Raw genomic sequence first — 21,964 nt, 5'->3', positions numbered from 1 at the left:
CCTTTGCCTTTCCCTTGGATAACATGGGTGGCATGGAGAGGGGAGGCTGGTACGTTTGGGTGAATGCTGGTCTTCCATAAACAGCCTTGCCTGGACTTGTGCCTTGGAGAGGAAGTTTCTAGGAGCAATCCCATGGTCATTCATAACCTAAAGGGGTCGTTAAGTCAGAAATATTTTTGAAGGGACTGTGAAATTGGTAGAGGAAAGGCAAGAAACCATAACTCATCAGGTACAATCAATCTGAGAGATTTTTGCTGTTTTTTTTCTGCCTGATTTCACTCATAAATTTTGAGTTAACTCCAAAGTTAGAGGTTAAAAGAAATTTGCTTGCACAAGGTGCCATGCAATGAGGCCCGGAACCATGTGAGCAAGAAATTCTTAAATACACAACCATGTCTGCACCCACAACACCAGTTGAAGAGATGAAAGCAGCATCCGGAGACAAGGACATGGTGAATTGGGTTGTAAGTGGGATGAATTTGAAATGTCACAATTAGAGAAAAAAGAGTAAAAGAGTCATAAATTAAGTTTCTAAAATATTTTATCTATTCCTTTATTTTTGAGGGCCTGGAATTATATGACCTACTTAAGGGTTACTACTTATATTAGCAATTTCTCACATTGAACAAAGAGTCACATTTTGTAAGGAAGAGGAATATAATAGGTGAATCCTCTTCAGTGCATCACTGGTGATGATTCTGGAGTAATTTGAATACAGAATATAGCAGGGGGAACTCAATATTCGTTAATAATTACTATTGTTTCTAACGGCACAGGTGTGGCTGTGTGGAAAGAAGCTTGCTTCCCAACCACATGGTTCCAGGTTCAGTCACACTGCATGGCACCTTGGGCAAGTGTTTTCTACTTTAGCCTCAGGACAACCAAAGCCTTGTGAGTGGATATGGTAGACGGAAACTAAAAGAAGCCCATCATGTGTGTATATATATATATATAATATATATATATATATATATATATATACATACACACACACATATATATATACACACACACAAACACATATATATATATATACACACACAAACACATATATATATATATACACACACACAAACACACACACATTTCATCATCATCATCATCATCATCGTTTAGCGTCCGCTTTCCATGCTGGCATGGGTTCGATGGTGCAACTGGGGTCTGGGAAGCCACAAGGCTGCACCAGGCCCAGTCTGATCTGGCAATGTTTCTATGGCTGGATGCCCTTCCTAACGCCAACCACTCCATGATTGTAGTGGGTGCTTTTTACGTGCCACCGGCACGGAGGCCAGGCGAGGCTGGCAATGGCCACGATCGGATGGTGCTTTTTACGTGCCTTTTTACGTGCTTTTTACATATATTTATATATAAAAAATTCAAAATGGGACAAGAACACAAAACATCCAGACAGTTAGGTGATATAAAAAAGGGACAACAAAACATCCAGATAGATGATACAAAAAAAACAAGGATGGGTCATTCGGAGTTTTTTATCCTCAGTCGAGTTCCAGATTATCTTTGCAATTTCGGCTAGTTATACTCGAGATTGCTCCAATCTGGCCAGCCCCAAGGAAAACTAAGCTATGAGGACAAGATTCCTTGGAAGAAAGCAGCAAATGTATATGAAAACAAGGACAGAAAATAAGTCCCACCAACACCATTTTTGCTTTTAATCCTTTCGGGTTAATTAAATAAAGTACCAGCTGATAACTATGGTTTAATTTAATCCACTAATTTGCTCCTGTCAAGTTTCTGGCCTTGTACCTATGTTAGAAATAATTATTTCCAGCACATGCAAAAATGCCACAAATCTGGGGGTAGGGGAAACAGTCAATGACATCACCCTCACAGCTTGACTGGAAGGATGAAACTCAAAATCGACCATGGTGAGATTTGAAACCAGAATCAAGAGAATTATGCAATGCAAAATATTTTATCCAGTGCACTACCAATCCAGTAATCCCCTGCTCTCAGTAATAATAGCATTTTCTAAATTAGACAAGAGTCTGAAATTAAGAGGAGAGGTTATGCAGTTGATTAAAAATCAATTCCAGCATTTGACTAGAATTTTATTTTATCAAACTCAGAATAATAAACTTAAATTTGATGACGACAATGATGATAATGAAGAAGAGAAGGATTGAGAGCCAGAGGAGGATGTTGATGAATGATGATGATGACAACAATGATAATGATGATGACAAAAACAACAAAAAGAGCAATAATGAAGGCTGCTGTTGCTGATGATGATGATGATGATGATGATGATGATGATGATGATGATGATGATGATGATTTGCAGCATTGGCACAAGGCCACAGAGTTTTGCAGAAAGGTAGAGCTGACTAAACCAACACCCCACTCAACATTTGAGTGCCACTTACTTCACTGACCATCACTCTATCAAAAATGATGAAAGGAAGGCAAAGCTGATGCCAGACTTAAAGGTGCCACCAAAACATCTATAGAACTCACAGAAAAACTGCCTCAAAATTCTATACAAAAGTATTTTTGTAATCAATCTCAATGTACCCGAGAGTTGTTATTCAGTCGTAGTGTTGAACCAATATCAATCCAAAATTAATGAGAAATCATTGATAAACTGTGAAAAAAAAAAATACTAATAAAAATAATACACTCAGAGAATAATGACTCAAAACTAAACTAAGCGTATAGAATCAATTATTTTAGTGTTTGTAGATGAAGTCTCCTGATAAATAACTAACTGAAGATGTACATGAATGTATGTGGGCGTGTGTAGCAGAAACAGAAGTTTGCGTCAGTATGAGAGTGGATTTATGTGTGTACATGCCGAAGTGTAGGTCAATAGTGGAACGAGTACAGTTGCCAATGCTTCTCCTAATTAATCCAATAAAAGGTTTCATAATTATACATTTTTTTCACAAGAGACTGATGTAAATCTTGATGTAAAAGTAGTTTTTTTTTTTAGTTTTTTTTATCTGATTTTCTTTTATCAAGAAAGTCAAATATTTATTAGTGTACAAAAATAAAGAATAGTTATCGGTTTACAATGAAACCAAAATAAAATAAGAGCAGAGAAAAAAGTGAAAAAGAAAAATCTAAAAGTATATCAACAACAACAAAAGTGCAATATTTCATATGAATAATTCAGTTCTTTTAGTGTTCTGTGTGTATACATATATACATACATATGTGTGTATGTGTGTATATATATATATGTGTGTGTGTGTACACATACACACACACAAACTTGTTTTGGCTTACAGTTTTTTTCACACTTGGAATGAAAAATTGCAAAACAAAACCTAATTTATAACCATAATATGAAATACATATAAATTAACACACACACACATCAGTATACATTTATATAAACTAGTCGGTATCTTGGTAAGCTGTTCTGGGGCATATTGAACTTCCGACTACAAAATATCATTGCAATCTAAACAGCTTTGACCATTTCTTTGCTCTTGCACAAACTACACCCTCCCCCGTTGCCTTGCAGCCTTTCTCTCTGTCCTTACAAACCCTGTTTCCTTATTCTCCTTCGTTCACATTCGACCTTTTGCTAAAGATCAGGTCACATACTCACTGCACTTTGATTTCTTTCTTCAAACTATTCCCACACAGCTTCTTTTTGCCTCTTTTTCTTTCTCTAGTTGTCTTGCGCTTCTTTTTTTTTTTAATCTTTTCTGTACATTTGGCCTCTACAAAATATCGATATCAACTACATTTCTCCACATCAATAAATCTACAAAGTGATAAAATGATACTGATTTGCTCATATCATATATCTATACATAAACATGTGTGTGTGTATAATATACTATATACATATTACATATATTATATATTTCACAGGCATATTTCATATATGCATGTGTGCACATGTATGTGCATTGATACTGGTGCCCTACTATGTCAAAAGTACATGCATACTCATGTGCACATGCATGCACACACACACACACACATATATATATATATATATATATATATATATATCAAACATACATACTTATATACATGTATATATAATAGAGTCACACATACAGGCATTAAAAAATATATATATATATGAGTTATATCTTTATTCTTGCTTTGATCATCTTTTAACTTGGACATCAATACGTTTTACCTCAACACAAACAACTTATGTCAATACTACGGGTGTAATTTGCATAGAAACTGAGAGTGTTTTGGTGCATATTGGAGACTGGGGTATGTTTAAACTGTCTTTATTGCAGAGCATAGCAGACAAGCAAAAACTGGTCCTGCAATAGTTGCTCATAACATTCTATGATTATAAATGGATACATTAACTTATAAAAGGATTCGGTAGGTTGAAATTGCAAGAAGTTCATATTTATAAATGGAAACTGAAAGAAGACTATCGCATCTGTGTGTGTGTGTGTTTTTTTTTTTTTGTGTGTGTGTGTTTGTCCCCCACCACCGTTTGACAATTGGTGTTGGTGTTGATGTTCCTGTAACTTAGCGGTTCTACAAGAGACCAATAAAATAAATAGCAGGGTCGTAAAAAATAAGCACAGGAATCGATTAATTTTAGTAAAAATTTTTCAAGGCAATGCTCCAGTATGGTCACTGTATAATGACAGAAACATGTAAAAGGAAAAAAAGAAAATGATTTTATATACATACACACACACACACACACACAGATAAACTTTAGTAATAAAGAATATTACTCTACTTCTGGTATTTGACTACTATTTTTTCCACTTTGTTTCACTTTTATGTGCTTACTCCGGTGTGTGTGTGTATATATATATATATATATATATATATATATATATATATATTGTTGTATTTCGGAATGGTCATTTTGCCAGTTTAGCCAATAAAAACACACGCACTATATATTTGGTGTTATTTTGCTTCAGTGTTATTTATTTTTTACATTAACTTAATCTTGCACAACAAATAAATATATATATCATCATCATCATCATCGTTTAACGTCCAAACCAATTTATAAGGGCTGCATGTGTCAGTAATCTTTGGTTGTCTCCAGAAAATAAAGGAATTCAAGAACGCATGAAAGCTGTGAGGATAACTCGGAAAACTGGGTGAATACCCTTTAAAAGGACAAGGAGGCTTGCAAACCACTTTCTCCATCTTCTAAAAGACAATTACCTGATTCTCTAAGCTATCCTCACAGGCTTCTTCAGTGCACAAATTCCTTTGTTTTCTCTCTCTCTCTCTCTCTCTATATATATATATATATATATATATACGTTTATCAATTTGCGTTGCAAGATTACTGATGTGAAATCATGTGTTGAAACAGATATTGTATTTTGGGATGTTTTTTTTCCCCCAATTAAACACACACACTATATATTTCTTCTTCACTCGTTTATTACTCTTCTTGCTTTAACTCATGTCCATTGTCCAGAAATCTTTCATCACACAACTATGACCACTTTAGCAATACTTTTCATTTTCACAGAAGAGTAGGAAAAAAAATTCAACATCCCAAAATACAACAAATATATATATATATATATACACACACACAGAGGAAGAGAGAGGGGGCGATTATGCAGATAAATTAAATATAATGGCTTTGGTTTGATATGCAAAAAATATATATGTATACATGTGAAGACATTGGCGTCTGAATTTGAATCATTTGAATATCACTAAGTATTTTCTATATCAAGAATTTCTGAATCTCATCTGTTGACTATATATATATATATATATATATATATATATATATATATATATATATAGGTTGAATAAAGTTAAAGCATAGTCTGGTTTCCACGCATTTTAATATGGTATTTTAACAGAATTAGCTCTTTCATACATAGTGTACTTATCAGATTTCAAATGTGCTTAACTGACAGTTGAGTTGTTGACAATTCTAGTCTGTTACACTTCACAGTTTGCCAGCCGTACTTGTTTATATTTATTAATCCACATCATTGACTGGTTGTTATATTATTGCTGTTCATCAAAGGAACACAATACCATTTCTAGTAATGCACAATCTGCATCAAAACCATTTTTAACACCATCAAAACAAATTTGCCAATTATAAAACAAAGTGAAAAATCATAAAACGTAATAACTAATCAAACGCTTATCTTAAGCAAAAGGTAACCACATAACCTGAAGAAACTATTATCAAAGGCAAAATTCAACATGAACAAATGGGATAACACATTCACAGTATCCAAGTGTAATGATAACAGATGTGGAACGTGTGTATACATGCATACAGGTAGATCCATTAGAACAAAAAATGGACAGATTTTTGCAAATGCAGATATGAACTCCAAAAGCAGAAATTTGACCTATTGCATTAAATGCCCGAATTGTGAGGAATTATATATAGGCGAGTCAGGGAATGCGTTATCAGAATGCTCACGAGTCCACAGACAACAAATCCAGAACACCAATGTTTGTCAAATTCCATTGACTGAACATATAGAGACAAGTGGTCAGAAAATGTTTCTAATTTTTCCTTTCCACAAACTACGTGACACAAATGAGGTTGGAAGAAAGATGAAAGGAAAACGGTTAATTAAAAGGTTCACACCTGTTCTGAATGGAAATAACAGCAATAATATAGCAACCAGTTAATGATGTGGTTTAATAGACATTAACAAGTCACAGAATATTGATACACCAGGCAAAGTGTGATGTTTAAGAACATGCAGATTGATCAAAAAGATACTCTAAAAATTCAACTGGTTGGAGCGTTCTAAGAGGTACCAAAGTTGTCAAGAACTCAACGGTCAGTTAAATACATTTGAAATCTGATGACTACACTATGTAGGTAAGTGCTAATTTTGTTGAAATAGCATAAGAAAAAACATGAAAACCAGACTGTTTTAACTTTATTCTATATACATTCACACAAATTTGAAACAAATATATATATATATATTCATATTAAGGGCATTACTATACATAAATGCCTCACATTATGAGGGACTCTTAAAGTCAAAATTTTTCCCTTATGAGGTTTTTCACGCTGACTACTTGATAAATTCATATAAAGATTTTATCCTATTTTTAAATTTCAAAATTTAAATATATATATATATACTAACAAATGCACCCATCCTTTGGACGGTTTAAGTTGCTTTGGTGGTATTTTTTCATCAAATAATTGGACTACCAAGAAGTTTTATGAGTAGCACAACAACCTATGTTTCCAATTACCTGAGGAACAAAAAACCAAATTGAAATCTGGTTACTGTGGAGGTCATTGCACTTTAATGATCATTGAGCATATAAGTTTGCAAGCGATGCAAAGTAGAGCTACTGAAGCGTTTTTGGAGTACATTATGGATAATGACTACAAAATATAGTTGTTTTACGTGAAAATGAAATTTCTTGTGATTGTTCAAAAAAGGCTACAATGACAATGCTAAAACATATTTGAAACATTGGACAACAGTCAAAATATCACAATGGATGAGTAAATACTTGACACCAGAGCTTGTCAAGTATTTACTTTATCAATTCCCAAAGAACTCAACATAAAGTTGACTCTGGCATGATACGAACTCAGAACTGGAAGACTCATAGCTAATTCCTGCAAAGGATTTCCTCAGCCCTCTCTACTAAATTTGCCAATCCAATGCAATTAATCTTAATCTTTGCATTGTAATCACATATTAAAATATTCCACACATGTTAATCACCACATTTTAATTAATTCCTAATAAATTTTGTCTGGCAGAAATTATACATGATAAATAAGTAGCATTAATGACATTAGCAAATACTCTGGAGGTCAATCTGTGTCTAACAATGTTTATCAATATGACAAATTTACAAAACTATCATGGTATTTAATTCTTCATTGTTAAGATTCCTTACAAAGAATCTAGCTGCAATATGCTCATCATTGGAATTGTACTGATATGAAAATGAATCTATGCATGAAGTTAGTACAAATCTAATTACATACCACTCAAAATTTTAAAAAATAGTAAAACACCAAACAAATTTAAATGAAAATAACTTATAATTTTTCAAGATGTAACTGCTACCAAAAAAAAGAAAGAAAACAAAACTGGTATTGAAGTGAAACTCAATTGGTTATATAATTCATTTAAGGATGGTAAAGGCAACAACCGAACAAGTAAAAAGGTTCCAGTTTTATGATCAACTAAAGCCTTTAAAAGATACCAATGGAAAACTTTATGAAAATCTGTTGCTGAGAAGTGGGAATAATATGAGCTGTAAATTCACTGCCTTTTTCACAGGGGCCACTGACCGGTTGTGCTTGTCTATCTCCAACAATAGAGAGCATTTGCCATATTCCCTTCCATATTGGCTAACTCTGATGAGTGTAAAGTTATATAATCAGATTGTTACCTAGCATTCCATTGTATTCTTTGTGCGAAACCGATTGGTAAGATCAGCTGTGATGGATATTTAATACTATACTTTTTTTTGAATAATATAATATATATATATATAAATCTAGAACTCAACATAAAGTAAATACTTGACAAGCTCTGGTGTTGATGGCAACAACTAAATTGTTTGCCTAAATTTGAATCCCTATGCTAATGTAAGATATTATTTGTAAAGATTATATATAAGAGCAGGGAGATGACGGAGATAATTAAAAACCCCAGGTCAGCTGCATTTTGTAACCTAGTTTGACATATGAAATTGGTTAAATGAATATCAAATGATTCAAAACACTATAACCTTTGCAATCCCTATTGTGACATAGTCAAAAAAAAAATCAATACTTAAACTGTATATATAAAAAGAAGTATAATTAGTGGTTGTGAGATTAAAATGTTGAATTATATTAATTATATTAATGTAAATTCAGAATATCTAATCATGAAGTAAGGGACGCTACTTTGGTTGCTTCAGTCTACTTGGTTGACAACAGGCAGATACTTCTAATTTATTGGTGAAGGTTACTGATGGGAGGAATGGTAAATTTTACAAAAAATTATTTAATTCGCCTCCAAAAATGCAGGTTCTCAAATTTGCAAAGACTACCTCAGGTGTGATGGTTAAATTACATGCACAGCAAACACATGTACGAACATAAGATGCACACACACGCTTGCATGCATGCATGCACACACACACACATGCACACACACACACACAATTAGAGCAGTTGTGGTAGCATGAAGGAGGACAATATATTTATGATGTACGTGGCATGTAACGAGCACCATCCGAACGTGGCTGATGCCAGTGCCGCCTTAACTAGCTTCCCTGGTGCCCGTGTGTCCCTTTCCCCAGGGTTGCCAGATTAATTATATAAAGACGTGAGAGAAAGACATAAGGAAAAATAACATTCCACTTACTTCAAGATGTAATCCTTGGGCAGTTCTTCTATCAGGAATCTAGAAAGAAAAACCAAAATAAAGGTGAGAATTCATTTTTTTAATTAGACCATGAGGAATAGTGTCCAAGAACTTTGGAGGCTTCCTTAGGTTGATGGTATTTTGGGAGATAAATATTGATTATTTGCGTGCATAATAGGAGCAATACTGCACGTATGTGTGCAGCACTCCAGTCTTAGTTGTAGTTGAGTTTTGTAGATAATCAACAATTGATCACGATGAGTAATCTCTAGGCTTAATTAGTGATATAGGAAAATATCCAAAGGTGCCTTCTGAATGAGGAACATACAGTTAAGTGTAGTAAGTAAAAAAAAGAAAAGGAAAATTTAATCAATTGAACTAAAACTTGTAGAGAAAAGTAAAGTCAAAGAAGGCAAGAGAGATAACTTGAAGATATAAAATGATTTGAAATTAAGTAGAAACATTTCAGTACAGTGACAACCCCAGCCATGTTTCATTCTTATTAAACTTCCTCAGTGAAATATAAACAAGACTAGTCTACACTTACTAAGTGATACAAAATCTTTGAAAAGATATGGTTCTTTTGTTAAGACTATCCATTTGTTTAATCATTAACACTAATGATCTTTCTTTTCAAGAGTTTAATTTTAATTGGCTGGAAATTGTTTTGTCATTTACAACACTAAGTACATCATCCTGCAATTAACTCTATATGTTTAATGGAAAAGGTACTTTGGGAAATTTTCTGAAATAAAGACTCTAATCTTTGGGATGTAGCTATGGTGATGTTATAAATGCAAAGGTTGCAATGAAAGATCATCACAGGAGAGAAATTAAGTCAAAGTGTTGCAGTCAGCAAATGAACAATTATGGAAACACACAGGTGACAAAATGTATAGACTAGCAGTGACTGGGTGTAAATGATTTTGATGTTAGTTTTTACACCTGGTTTCCAGATGTATCACATCACAATAAAAATATAATGCTGTGATATAACAACAGATATAACGATGACACATATGGGGAGATATAACTTGGGTGTGGGGGTGGTTATATAACATAATAACTTTATATGAGATGAAATAGTGGACAATCTAACTTTTTAGAGGTTTCCATTTAAGCACAAAACAAAACAATCATAGCAAGATTTTGTAATTATTGGATAACAAAATTGAGAGACGACAGCATTACTGATGTATGACGAGAGTCTAACTAAAGCAATTTAGACCATCCAAGCCAAACAGTGATGACTTTAAGTCAAAAGTATTTTGGTATTACCAATGCTGTAAGCAGTGAATTTACTTCTCATGACATATTTTTACCTTTTAGCTGACCGGACAATGATGCATTACAGGCCCCAATCTGATCTGACAGAGTTTCTACAGCTGGATGCCCTTCCTAACACCAACCACTCCAAGAGTGTAGTGGGTGCTTTTTACATGCCACCGGCACATGGACCAGAGGAGCTGGCATCGATCACGATCAGATGGTGCTTTTTACATGCCACCAGTACAAAAGCTAGTTAAGGCGGCACTGGCATCGGCCACATTCGGATGGTGCTTTTTATGTGCCACATACATCATAAGATCTGGTCATAAGATCTGGTCATCAAATCTAAGTAGAGACTTCAAACTTGAAATCTTCAAAGCCACAGTCGAACCAATTCTATTATATGGCTCAGAAACCTGGACGTTATCAAAGGAGCTTGAGAGGCGGTTGGATGGAACCTACACTCGCCTCCTTATGAGAGCTCAAAATCTCTCGTGGAAGCGCCATCCAACCAAAATGCAAATATATGGGAAACTACCATCTGTGTCATCTCTTGTGAAAGGTAAGAGAGTCCAGTTTGCTGGACATTGTTGTAGAGCTGAAAAAGAGGTAATTTTTACTCTTCTCCTCTGGAAGCCATCTACTCGCAATACCAGAGGGTGCACACTCTCCTACCCTGATGTAATCTCCAGGGATACAGGCATCCAGCAACAGGACCTCCGTAATGCCATCATGGACCGTGAAGTCTGGCGTAGCATGGTAAATTCCATTGTCTCGACCACGGTCGAACAATGATGATGATGATGACATCATATATCTTCAACTGTAATTTAGAGCCGCATGACAAATTATATATAAACAGTTGACTCTTCAGACACAAGTGTATTGCTTCTTTATCAACTTCACTTGTGGTCGTCCTTCCACAGCGACACAGGCTTCTTTGCTCATGCAATGAATGTACATATTAAGCTACACTGTAGTATTATAAATTAGTATATGGTAGCAGGCTTAATATATAAAATATATAGTAAATGTCACCTCTCCAAGAGGCTTTTAAAAATCAATTCTTAGCTCTTTTCTCGTGGCATTAAGCAGATGAGATATTTCAAGTGACCTGAATGTATTTCCAGCAGCTAAAAGAAGTTGGACATAAAGAATAAAGTTTACTGTCCAAATACACAATGAAATATGTGCAATGAATTTTACTCAATACTTCTACACTAATAAACATTTGGTCATTTTGTTTCTAGTATTCTGTTCAATACAGTAGAGTTCAGTTAGGTAAAATTCAGTTCAAAAGTGGAATAAATTGGTTTGAAGAAGAAAATTCTAGCATCGCAGAGAATATATCCACCACAGAAAGTGATGTTTTTCTGATGATACCAAACATATATATTGGGAGTGACAGACCATAACTCATTTTTCAGAGTCTACTGAGAGAATTTACTTTAATAAATCATAGTTCCAAGGAGTGACGTGGCTCAGCTTGGAACAAGATCTTCAATATTGACTTTGTCAACCAACCTCTAGAAATCATACAAAAGAAAATACCTTCTACCAAAAGAAAAGAAAACGACAATGACAACAAAACAAATACGGAAATAAGGAAAAAAAAAGGATCAAAAATAGTAAAAACACCCGTTAAGAATAAAATAATACAAAAAAACATAGAAAAATAAATACTGCAACCGAAGTTCCAGGGAATATTTTAATGAAATGATATAGCTGCTAGTGAAAAAGTATTATTTGCCATTAACATTACAGTGAAACATCGTTGTTTGCCATAAATTTACTGGTTCCTTACGAATCAAAGAAAATGATAAAAATCAATGCTAAAAGTTAATGCTTTTATTTCTATTGGTTGGAAAACTTCCTACAACGGTACCTTTTATTTTTTATTTCACTTAAAAAGGCGAATTATCCTAAATAGATAAAAACATAGATTGATTTATTTCAAAAAATATTTGGCTTTGATAGAGTAACATCATAAAAGTTGCCATTTTATGTCTTTCAGAGTTTACAGTTTTTCTGGTGGTAGTAGCGTTGCTGTTTGGTCTCAAGTCAATTACGATCAAATAGATATATGATCAAAGACATTCTAGCCATGACCATTCCATCTGTTTATCAGACATTGGTTTATGCGCTGATATAAACAAATGTGTCCCTTTTTCAAGTAGGTAGAGTGTATTTTCAAAGTGATTTTTGGCAGTTGTGTTGAGCAGGAGATAAAGAAGCTCCCTGTTGGTAGTGACAAAAGTCAGAAGCGGTCAAGGCAAGGCTTGTTGTTGTAGTTCAGGTGTTAGTAGTGATGGTGGTAGATAGTGGCAATTCGGATTATTGCTGTACGATTGTGATAATAGTGGTGTCAGTGGAGGTAACATTTGTTCCAATCATGTTGGAGGTAAAATTTTGAAGTCTTTTTCTTGGTCAGAGTGACAATGATGTTAGTATTGTGTGTCATATGTTGTGATAATGGTGTTGATGGCATTGGCTGCAATACTGAAGCACAAAACCTGGCTACTTAAGATGAAACATAATTCAAATTTGCAAATCTATTAAATCTTGAATGTAGTACAACATACATATCTCTTTCTAGCTGTGTGTGTGTGTGAGTGTGTGTGTGTGTGTGTGTGTGTGTGTGTGTGTGTGTGTGTGTGTGTGTGTGTGTGTGTGTGTGTGTGTGTGTGTGTGTGTGTACAAAGTTAATATGTGAATGTTAGGATACATAAACAAAGAGCTGAGTAGGAGAGTATGTAGGTAAATAATGTGAGGCAAGATAAAAAGGCAAAATACAAATAAAAAAGGAATTAATGGAAAAGAAAAGAACAATATTTACAATGCGCCCTCAATGTGTGTGTCTATGTATGTGTCTGTGCATGTGTATACATACATATATATATCTATATATATATATATACATACATATATATTTATTCATCTATTTATATATATATATGTATATGTACACGTATATATGTATATATGTATGTATATGTACATGTATATATTGCCCATTATTTATTCATTCCATTTTATACTACTTTTTCTATTGTTGTTAATGGCTTGAAATAAAGAAGTGTTTCAGATATATTTTAGTTAGTTATTTCATAAAATTTCTCTTTGATTTGTTTCTAATGCAAAATGTTCTATTCTGGTTTTACTTAATTAAGACAGATCTATTACGGAATAGGAATCTTCAAACAAAGAATTAATTTGATAGAGGAACATTATTGGGAAGGAACCGAAAAACAAACAAAACAAAAAAACGAAACAAAACATTGAAATTTGTATGGGAATTGAATTAAAACAGAGATGAAACGAGAAAAAATGTGTTTCGCTATGATCACTTAACTGAGGAGTTTCCTAACTCAGGGGTTTCAAGAGAAAGGCACACCGCACAACAAACCAACTTCCATACATAATTTCTGTGCATCTGTATATGTGTTTTCTTTAAGATGTATTTAAGTTCTTTACAGAATTAAAGACAATCACTAACAAAGTGACACGTTTTTTTTTTGCTGTTGTTGTTTTTCAGTCCAGACATTTCCAAAGTTTCATGAATAAGTCAGTCTATATATAGATGCAGGCTTACATATAAACATATTTATGTAAAAGGTGTACATCTCTCTTTAATAGACTAGTGTGTATGTGTGATCACCCTTTATGTGTGTAAAAGCTACAGGCACTTTACATTCATTCAGAGAAACTCAAAAGGAGTGTCTGTGGAATGTTTCACTATGCTACTAATCAAATGGACTTGGGAGACGTTAATTTATTGTGAACATTCTTGGAAAACCCAAGAGTTTCTAGACTTCTTGTTTTAGCAAATGTGTTACATGAAGCCAGTGTACCTATGATGGTAGGTACAAATGGTAATCCGTAGCCTGGCTACAATAACAGCAAGTTCCTTGTAACTCTTTCCCCAATTTCAGATGAGACATTCGCATCTGCCAGGCAGTTGTCTTCTGCAATAGAGCATGACTTTTGTTTCCTGTCCAACAGAATAATATCATGTTTGTTGTGTTTATACTGTCTTTTTTTAATATTCTACCAGTTTTCCTTACTTTTAAATGGGCAGATGCAGTGTGTGTGTGTGTGTGTGTGTGAGAGAGAGAGAGAGAGAGAGAGATAGAGAGATAGAGAAAGAGAAATATATAATAAAAGAGGGGTGTAATTGCTGGATACTTGGGTAGGTACTGCAAGTGAGCCACCACAGTTTCACATCATTGATTTATAAATTGACCAATCAGTGTGAAGCTGAGTTGAGATATGGCCTCTCAGCTGTTCTAGAATTTATCCTCTTTTCACTCCATAAAATCTGTTTGGTGCTTAACTCAAAAGGCGGTCAAACAGATTAGCAGACAGCTTTGCACTTTCACACAGACAACTTCAGGTACTCAGACAGACCAATTATGAACATTAACACAATGCTCTATAGGAGGTTGCTATCTATGGCCCATCAGTTTTCACTCCTCCCAGTTGGCAATGTATTATTAACATGTTCCAAAGCCAACACAAAATACCATGTCCAGCAATAAGTATTAAAGTTAAAGGTTTGTTTCAGCTATTATTCATGCGGCCAACATATCCCACATTGCAACAGTACAACACCAACAAGTACACCACGGCAGTAGCAATAAAGCCATCCATTGTAACAATGGATGGCTTTATGTGTTCAGAATATATCATCATTGACCACCTCAACACAAGCAATCTCATCACAATATCACAATTTATACTGTTGAGTGGAAATGTAATCTACTAATTTCTCTCTTTACAGTTCAATAGGAGTTGTCTAAGTGATACAATGTGGCACTCAAAGGGCAATCTGGACTGGTCTTATGCCTCGTGTCTGTCTGTACGTATGTATGCATGTATGTATATGTGTGGGGGGGGGGGTATATATATACACTTGCTTGTGTGTGTATGTATGTTTTCTTTCCTTCTTTTTAATTTAGAATTAATTTCGACTGGCCACTTGTTTGGTAGCAAAGTTGTGAAGGAAAGTGTTTGTTTTGTTCATCAACCTTTAAATATTAAGAAGGTCTTGCAGATTTTATTGTCCAAGTTATTGTGATTCTACGCAGTGTATGAATTAAGGAGTTGTATTCTTTCTCCAAGACACATTCAGCCATACTTTACTCCAAGTGGGCTGATACATATCCTTTTGTTCCAGTAATAATAGCTAAACTGAAAACGTATCTTGGGTACTAGATTTGGAAACACCTTACCAATGGGCCATAGACCTTTTCTTTCTTTTTGTATTTCTTCTCTTTATATTTCTTTTCTTTATTTTTCTGTCCAAAGGTCAACTGATATCCACAACAAAGTAAATTTTTTTCTTGTGGTCACATGCAACAATATCTAGTTGGTTGTGCTTTAACTTGGTGGCTGTTTTCATTTCCAAGTGCCACCAATATACATTATTTACATTTGACGGATATTTGTCCACATCTTGTTTGTTGTTAACAACAAACAAGATGAGGACAAATATCCATCAAATGTAAATAAAGTAAATAATGTACATAATTCTTCATCTCTTAAATATCGAACTGCCACCAATATATTTTTTAAGCTATCAGTTTTCAACACAGTCAACTTTGTCTGTTGGTAATTTCCTTTTTTCTTGCTGTGGTTCAGCCTGATTTGGTGACAGCATCATGCTTCATGGGAAGATGGCATCTTAAAGACATTCCCTTGTAGTTGGCAATGATGTGGTTGATGACTTCAGTTTTGGTTTTGCACAGCCTGCATTTATTGCCATCCAATGTTTTCTGCCTTTTAGGCTGCAGGTACTTAATGCAGATCCCTTGTTCTTGAATTGCATGGAAATAACCTTCAAAGTGAGATGTCATAAACCTGTCAGTACTCCATATCAAGCTTTTGATCTAGTTTATTGCCTCTGTGGCTTACATCTGTCACAGCAACAACCCACACACTACCATCTCAGCGAACTGTTCCTTCATTATTTTGTCCTGATAAATGGAATTTACAAAATCTAAGATGTATCTTGGGAAAATTTCATTAAAAGAGTATTTGTTTTTTAGAAAGTTATAAAACAAAGAGGGCAGGGAACACCAATCTGTAATTATGCTGCTTATATTTGATTAAAATGTTTTAAATTTATATAAAACCACTTTTCTTATTGAGATTTCTATTTCTTCAATAATAGCCAACAGATATGGAAGGATACAGGAATCAACATAATTTGGATGATGCTGAATTGAACTCACAAAGATTTGGAGAAATGTTTTTACTGATATGTTTGTAGAAAATAATGTTATTTGGACAACCTTATTATTTCCAGAAGCATAAACAGAGGCATTTAAAAAAAGATATTACTATCTCACAGTGTAAGATGACTATGCCACAGTGAATAAAAATATATTACAATTGGAATTCAGAAGAGTTTTCTAGACACTGTAGACTTTAGTAATCGCTTTCTTTCTGTAAAAGTTTCTACTCTCAGCTTTCTTCATGATGGTATATATATATATATATATATATATATATATATATATAATATATATATATATATATACACATACATACATACATACATACATACATAATATATATATGTATATATATAATTATACAAATATGAGTGCATATATTTGTGTGTGTGTTTATATATATACATATATATGTGTGTGCACACACACATATACATACTTACATACACACACATGTATGTATGTATGTATATGATCAATACGAAGATTTTATAAGCAGTAAACCATGTTTCTAAGGTTATGTACAATGTCTTGAACACTGTAGATTGAAGATGCATTATCTAGGTCAAACAGTGTGACTGGGAGGTTAACTTCAAAGTAGAGTAAGACATTAAAGATGCAACTAATGAGATTAAATGGATAGCTTGCATGAAAGGCTGAGCATAAATGAGCTGAGAGAGTAACTGCACATTAAAAGTGTTTGAGCTAATGCATACAAAAGATGTGAGTGCATTGGTATTGACATGTGAGGTGAAAGAATGATAGGTGCTGGGTGAAAAAGTGCCGTGAGCTATTGATGGAGGGCAGCTATAGAAATGAAGAAAGGAGGAAATGTGGTAAGATTAGGTCTCAGGACAGTGAGTCTCACGGAACAGATGACGACAGACTAACACAATTGACCGTATGCTGTATGACAAACCGATACAAACCAAGGTATTAGGAAAGGTAATGCTGAAATATTGATAATCGAGTCATTGATAATAATGGTAATTACATGACATTTTTTATGATTAATCCAGAATTGAAAGAAATATACAGGATTTTGATTTTTTAACTGCCATGAAAATTAGTACAAGCAAATGGGACCAAAACACCTATATTCCAAACCATTTCCTAAATCACAGAGCCATAAGTCTACCTTACATTGATCACAGAAGCACTTTACAGGGCTTATGTTAATAATACAAGATATCAACATTTGCACCATTATGCAAATTACCAGTTGAGTGTGAGTTTAGCCACTTGCTCAATCAACACTTGAGTTTAATATACTAACATGGGTTGGATGGGGACATATTTGGGGCAGAGTTTTGTGGCTGGATCTTCTTCAGTTGTTTTTCAAGAGATTTCTTTTATTCTGCAGGCCTTCAAAAGCACAGAACAATCAGTAATAATGTCAACAGGCAATGTAAATATCATTCATTGTTTCACTCGAGTGCAGCTGTGAGATGTCACCATTCACACACATTCATGTTTGCATGTGCACACACACACACACACATTCTACAATGGGCCCTCCCCCACCAGGTCAGCCGCTGCTTCAGAATATATTTGGTAAATGGAAACTGTACGAACCCCATCATAGATGTATATGTGAACACACACACACATACACACATTTAGTTCATCCCTGGTTTAATTCAAGTATATGATGGCAAAATATCGGTATCATCATCCCTGGATAGGACTGTAGGTGAGTTGTCTCACCTGTCTAGGACTTGTAGGTGTTTTAACACCCAGTGCTATGAGGGAGTCGTCCCCAGAGCTCCGTAAAGCAATGAACTGGTGAACAAGCAAAACATATACATCAAGTGTGTGCCTTCAATAACGTTTATAACACTAGCACTGGTTTTACTTCATAATTGACTGAATGTCTGTCTGTCTGTGTGTCTTTATGTATGGTTGACCTGGAGCTATATGAGAAAATACGAGGGGGAAGTCAAAAATTATCTGCTCTTTCACCACAACATATCTTTATTATTGCCACACTGCCTTCTGTGCATGCATGCATGCTTATAGTTGGTACTCTTGTGGTCATGCAACAAAGTTTGGGCCTGATCATGCCATTTTTCTTTCTGGCTTTACAGTGTAAGCCTGGCCACTCCACAAGCAACGTCCACCAAAGAAGAACAAAGAGCAGTAATCTGATTTCTCTGGTCAGAAGGTGCGTCAGGTGCTGGAATTCATCAGAGTCCTTTAGTGCAATTGATTAATGGTTTCAACAGACTGGGTGGCCATGTGTGGGCGTGCATTATCACGCAACAACAAAACTTTCTTTGACAATAGGTTTTTGGCATTTGGTGTGAATTGCTGGCTTCAGTTTGTTGGTCAACAAAACACTGTATCTTGTACTGTTGATTGTACACCCCTTTTCTAGCACCTGACACACCTTCTGTATATATATATATATATATATATATACAGAGAGAGAGACACACACACACAAATGCATACATAAATGCATATATGTATTATTCATTGGCCACAAACTTACCAAATAAACTTCTTAACCATACAATCATGTCTGTGTCCTTAATCTTTTGCTTATTTAGTCTTTGGTCCCACGATAATTGATTTGCAGGGGTGATGATGTCTTTGGTAGACAGGGGGGAGGGGGTACTATATCAAGCTGCATCTGTAAGGTTGCATTGCTATTAACATTTAGTTCGTTATATTACATTATACATGTTTGTCATTAGCAGTGATGATGATGATGATGATGATGATGATGGATGATGACAACGACAGTGACGAAATTAATAATGACAAATAATGCATAAATAAATTATGTACATACACACAGACAGACACACACACACATTCATAAATATATATGCATGTACATATATGTTTACAGTACTTGTACAGATACTAAAATGCATGCTGAATTAATAAGAATCTGGACACACATGGGAATGCGTGCATACACACGCACACGCACACACACACACACAGCTACATACAAACATATATTGACAATGTCAGCTGGAACAGTCACTCATATAAAGTATGTCAGACAGTTTGTGGATAATTGATGATCTAGTTTTTGTAGCTTAAAAGTGCCAGCAGTAGAATACAATATATGAAAAAACAAAGCAATATGTTACCTCGCAAAACCTCAGTGTTTAGATTGATCAATAAAATAGTTCCACAAATCCTTATGGTAGGACATAAAAGCAGTTCCTAGCTTTGGACATTGGTGTTAAGTGCATGAGAGAAATAGCAGCATCGTTTAGATGGAATGCCAGTTCATTGCAAATAAGCTTTTGAAGTGGTTGCTATTTATTCTCTACAGCAGATTATAGAAATTAGTCAAAGGTAAAACAAAAAGTGAAAAGAAAAAATTTAAAAAAAAGGAGCTGTGGCCAAGATCTTTGCCAGATCCTTATAGACAGGTGAGATTGATGCAACTAATGCACAGCTTATATTTTATCTGCTGATATTTTATCTGCAAGAAAAAGATCGAACTTAAAGCCTGGTTTATATAACTGAAACCTAGTGAGATCCACTGCAAGCACTTAAGGATCACATGGTGTTGTTAAACCAGGTGGCATGGGAAATCAATCATTTAACTCTCGTTAATTATTAGATCAATAAAAGTAACTTAATGACTCAGAAATAAATATTTGACAAGATCACTTAATGAATTTTCAACTGTTTTTTTTGTTTATACCTGTGATGATAATTTTTCCAAATATTAACAACTGGGGGGATGTGTAGGGGCTTAACAGACATCACTGGTTTTGGTTTAGAAATAAAAGTTCCTAGTTAACAAATGGAGACATCTAGCAACAAAATACCTCATGGTGACTGGAGATCAAACCGATTGAAACATTTTGTAGATATAATAATGGTAAATTCACATTCTAAAGATGAAGGTCAAAAATAAGCCAGGATATCATGCTCACATATTTGGAGTGGTGGAGCCACCAAATATCCTCATGTACACACACACACATACATACACATGCACACATCCTGGGTTGTATATAACTAAATGGTCCTCTATCTGATACAAATACTCTGAATCTCCACCATGCTGCAAACACTGGTCCATCAACATCATCCTGGCTCCTTGACTGCGGCTGAAATATTCTTTGCTTCTTTGACTTTTCCATTCTTCCTAACTGCCTCTTCTACCCAGTTAGTTCTTCTAAGCAATATGGCTGAGAGGAAATGCCTCAGGGCAGCAGTCTGTATAATAAATACAAATATGGTCCTGTTCTCTTTCTCTCCCTCTCTCTCTCTCTCTCTCACACACTCACACACTGAGTTGAAAAGTTTTCATTGAGATTATCCAAGTAATTAGTAAACAAAAACTCCTAGGTTTAAATCTAAAAACAGTAAGCAAAAAAGATGACTCCTATGAGATAATTTGATGAAATGCTTTGGACATTCAATTCACAACATAACATATGTGAATCCATATCATATTTGTATTGAGTACACAGAACACACACCTGTGCGGTCTGATCAATAAGAATCCGGACTATTGCCATAATAACAAAGTTGAAACATGCAGAATGAAACCACTTCGCACAGATTGACCTTGAACTCTGCTCTGCATGCACACTAAGTTTTAAAATTCTAGCTTACTTCTGTTGTTTACAACAGTGCTTGGAAGGAAGGTGTGCCGCGCATGATTATCGCATTGACCATGACAGAGAAAGTTGAGCAGAGAATCTGCTACAAATTTTGCCAAAAGATTGGCAATACCTGCTAAGAGGCCTACGCAAAGTCTTTAAAAATTTTTCATCATTCTTGACACAATCAGGGAGATCTTGTGCAACTGAAACCCAAGTGTCTTCTTGGTCAGCTGAAAGCAGTTTTGGCACAAACTTGGCAGACACGCATCTCATACCCAAATCTTCAGGGATAATGGACTGAACTGAACCATAACTAATCTGCACATTTTCTGATAACTCATGGATGGTGATTTGATGATTTCCCTCACAGGTGCATGCACATCCGCGATGTTTTTCTCAGTTCTACTGGTTTCAGGTCTCCCAGAACGTTCATCATTATTGACATTTTTCAGACATATTGGAAACATTTGAACCACTCAAACACTTGTGTGTGGCTCATACACTCCTTTCCATATACTTTCCACAACTTTGTATAGGCCTTTGAGTAGGTATTGCCATAACAACT

At 34.7% G+C, this 21,964-nt stretch overlaps 1 long non-coding RNA gene across 1 annotated transcript in view; it reads right to left on the bottom strand.

The window, feature by feature from the left end:
* LOC118765300 overlaps nucleotides 1-21,964 on the bottom strand; it is a 376,738-nt gene that overhangs the window by 51,999 nt on the left and 302,775 nt on the right. Inside the window, exon 5 of the long non-coding RNA XR_005001139.1 lies at nucleotides 9,309-9,347. This is a non-coding gene — a long non-coding RNA (uncharacterized LOC118765300). The remainder of the gene's footprint in view (nucleotides 1-9,308; nucleotides 9,348-21,964) is intronic.

Source organism: Octopus sinensis, linkage group LG11 (assembly GCF_006345805.1).
Source record: "Octopus sinensis linkage group LG11, ASM634580v1, whole genome shotgun sequence".
Taxonomy (NCBI): domain Eukaryota; kingdom Metazoa; phylum Mollusca; class Cephalopoda; order Octopoda; family Octopodidae; genus Octopus; species Octopus sinensis.
This window is presented reverse-complemented; position numbering and strand designations above follow the sequence as displayed.